Below are 4,041 nucleotides of genomic sequence, written 5' to 3'. Positions count from 1 at the left end.
GGTTATAGAAATTTCGTACTTTTACATAATAGGGATTAATCCGATATCTAGATTATATGCGAATTACGTTAAAAAAAATAGTTTAAGCTGACATTGACTAAAACTGATTAGCGACCAAATTTTAAATTTAAAAATTTATTTGCAGCATTTTCTCTTGGCCACATTTATGATATCAAAAAAATTTTTCAATATGTCAAATTAACAGTTCCCGAAATATAACCGCGATCTACGCTTAGTGAAACACCCTGTACTTAAAAGGAGATGTATCCACCAAACTAAATGATTGATGTTTACGAAGTGTGGGGATGAAGAATCAGTTGTGTGAAGATAAAATCTCAAAAGAAATTAATAAATAATAAAGAACACGTAGTCTTATTGTTCATGAAGTTAGTTGATCATGTACTTAAAAAAAATAATAAACAGAGAAATAATATTATTAAAATTTTCCTTTATTAATTTTATGTAGCCACAATCGAAATAATTTTAATTTTCTAATTTTAAGGGATTAGTTATATAAAATTAAAAAATTATTGTAATTTTTAACTTTTATAACTGTCCTAGTTAGTATTTAAAGATCAGTGGCTGCATTTGTGTAAAAAAACATTCTTTCCCAGTTGACTTCTCTATTCATAAAAATAAATTATCCTATAACATATTAAAAGAAATTAATAAATAATAGAGAACACGTAGTCTTATTGTTCATGAAGTTAGTTGATCATGTACTTACAAAAAAAATAAACATAGAAATAGTATTATTAAAATTTTCCTTTATTAATTTTATGTACCAGTGTCTGATGTCGTCGTAAATCACTATTTCTAGAAGTAAAGTAGCCGCATCCGTCTATGGTGCAAAACACTTTAGTGGCCCTGTGAACTGTATATCTGTGAGCATTTAAAGAAGCTCTTTTATGATAACTTTTGTTACACTGTGTGCAATGGAATTGAGCTACAATTAAGAAAAACAATTAAAAGATTTAATATTATTAAGACCTTTAAACCGACATAACACATTACTAATTATTTTGTTAGCATCGGGTATGCAACTTTTAGGCTAAATAATTAAAATAGTATATAAATGTTATCTTTGAAAGTCGGTGGAAAAAACATAGTAGACAATCCCAAATATTAAAATAAAAAGTAAAAGTAAATCGCATAGCAAAACAATATAAATATCAACATTTTTATTAAATTACACTTGTTTTAAAGAAAAGTGGTGTAACATTGGAGAGTGTCGATATTACGAGCATTTCAACAAATTCTATTTAGGTATTTTGGTGTACATACTTTTAAGGATGACACTCAACAATATACCAAAAATTCTAAAAAAAATATTAAATTTTTTCAGCAGCACTTAACTTAATAAACTGGTAAAAACTAATATTGAATTAATATTGTTGAATACATCTTCGTAGGTTATTCAGTTGCCACCATTGCGAAGTTTTCTAGTGTTGAGTAAGGGAAACAAATTGTGAGAAAATTATTTTCGATATATTTTAATGGTTATTAAACTATAAACTTGTTTCTTTAATTCTCATTAAATTTTACTGCTTCTAATAATACCGATTAACTCAGTCAACTTTTCGACTGTTCCTGAAGTTTTTTTGTGCAGTCTGTAGGTTCTACAAGAAAATATAGTGCAACATTCATTCGTAAGCAAAATATCAATACTTAAACTTACTTGTCCTTTAATACTTACTTTATATGTATACAGCTTAAAATGAAACGTGCTTTTCATATAAGGTTTAATAGGGATATATTTAAAATGTTTTTTTTTAATTAACCATTTATTCTTAGAAAATCTAAACACTAATTTTGTAAACATTAAAAAATATAGTAGATACTTTTCTTTTGTTAATTAACAACTATCCTGCAATACATAAATCTGTCAACATTAGCGCTGAAAACGTCGAAAATTTATCGTCAAGGTATCACAGTGGTATGGAATATTTTGATACTGACCTGATTGTGAAAGTGATAGATAAAACGTAAAAACTTAAAAATAAGTTTAAAATTTAAATAATAAATTGTTAGTAAAAATTAATTTTAAAAGCTAATAAACCTACTACAACAATAAACTAAAGAATATTATGAGTTAAACCAATATCATCAAAATATACATATTAGATGTATTTTAAAAGTTAAATATATATAAACAATATGGATACCTATAAAATAAAAATATTCTGAAAAACTCTTTTCCAAATAAATCAACTGAGAAAAGAATTAATGTTCTTAAGGTATAAGGTTTTTTTCCCTTTCTTGAATTTTCTATTAAATTGTAATTAGCGTTTATGCTGAAAATTAAAAATTACTGCTTGAAAGCTTTAGGCAGTTAATTACTGACACTCTTAATTAAAAACCTGTCAATATTTAAGTTGCATTTCTATTATCGATTAAAGTTTTATTTATTTACAGTAGCAAAGTAAGTCTGGAGCAGTGATAAAACATTCCTATATCAAAAGCTTTACACCGAAAGAAACCACAGCTGAGTTGGATGCAATTCAGGATCTGCTACTGAATTTGCAACTGTTTACCAGTGAATACCAGTCATCAGCGAATTATGATGTAAAAAAAGTATTTACAGATACAGAGAAAAGGAATTAAACCGCGCAACTTGCATTAAAACTGTCGCCAAAATGCAGTATGATTGACCAAAGAACGATTTAAGAGAGTTAGGTTATAAATTTGCAAAAGCTAGTAATAAACAACGTTTAATTCGAAAACTAGAGGCTAGTACAACAATTTTTTACAACGACTTTTTTACAACAATATTAAAGAGGTGCACAGAACACATGGTCCAATTTCCCAAATATACTTTGGCTGAAAAAGGGGACCTCATAACGGTTATTGGTGCAGTAAAGGGAATCGGCAATTGGAATTAATGGCAGTAAATGGAATCGTAAAGAAAGGACGTTTTTTAAAAAACTAGTAGTGGCATGGCAAACTTATCAGATCGGTCAAACGAAAAATAGTTTATGAAATTTTTGGATTATTTCATGTATTCCGTAAGAGGTTCTAAGGATGACCGCGTACTGTTTCTAATTCTAGACAATCATGAAATCCACCTTTGTCCAGCAAATCAGCCAAACAAGGCATCGAACACAGGCTGCAGCTTTTAGACCTGTCTGATTACGGGTCTTTGAAGAACTATTAAAACCAAACCGTTAAAGCCTGTTCTCAATAACGAATGAAAAACTTTTGATATATACAACGTTGCAGGGGTCTTGGGAATCGCATAGCCTCGTATTTTTACTCTGGGTAATAAGTATCTTGTTTGACATTCAAAATCACGAATATTCCTGTTCAATGAAGACATTTTTACCAACGATGATTTCCTTTGCTTCTACGTGACTAACAGGCCTGCAAACATAGAAGGAACTGGTGTCACTAACAAAGTTAACCCCTGATATTCCTTTAGCCCTTTCGACATTTAGCCTGCGCTATCTACGCTTTCAGCCTTACATCTAGTTACTTATGCATCTTCAGATCCTAAGCCCTTAACTTAAACTTCCTGTTTGTCAACACCGCTTTTATCTCCAGTTCCTGAGATGCCAACGCTAAATGCAAACAAGATAGAGATATTTCTTACCCTGGAAAATGTGCAGCCTTATCCTAAGGCCAAAGATCGCAAGGAGAATCAGAAAGAAGGAGACAACTAGAAAGAACTATTATTGCTACTGATACGGCAGAAAAAACCGCAATCAAAGAAGAAAAGCTCAAAGAGGATCAGATGATTTAGGATAAACTTTAAACAAAAAAAAAGGAGTTAAAAAAATTAGAATTACCGAAAAGGAGATTCAAAAAAGCTAAATTGAGTAGAGGTATCATACTTTATCGGTCCTGACTCTGATGTGATATCACAGTGTGTGGTGTGTTAAAGAATTATGCCTATAGTAGATAGACTACTTGTGTAAATTTTGCAAAACTAGATGAAGCAAATAATTGTTTTTATCAATACTATCCAAAAAAAATTTTTTTGTGCACTACCATTAATGTTACTTTCTAAAAAAAATTCAACAAAGAATTAATTACTGCATCTAC

At 29.5% G+C, this 4,041-nt stretch overlaps 1 long non-coding RNA gene across 1 annotated transcript; it reads right to left on the bottom strand.

Moving 5' to 3' along the window:
* Positions 1-431: 431 nt before the first annotated feature.
* LOC126739553 (uncharacterized) lies at positions 432-946 on the bottom strand. Its single transcript, XR_007661654.1, has 2 exons — positions 728-946; positions 432-645 (listed from the first exon to the last, which is right to left on the bottom strand). It is a non-coding gene; the product is annotated as an uncharacterized LOC126739553 (long non-coding RNA).
* Between the last annotated feature and the right edge of the window lie 3,095 nt (positions 947-4,041).

Source organism: Anthonomus grandis, chromosome 8 (assembly GCF_022605725.1).
Source record: "Anthonomus grandis grandis chromosome 8, icAntGran1.3, whole genome shotgun sequence".
NCBI classification, from domain to species: domain Eukaryota; kingdom Metazoa; phylum Arthropoda; class Insecta; order Coleoptera; family Curculionidae; genus Anthonomus; species Anthonomus grandis.
Note: the sequence above shows the minus strand (reverse complement) of the source record. Positions and strands in the feature narration are given on the sequence as shown.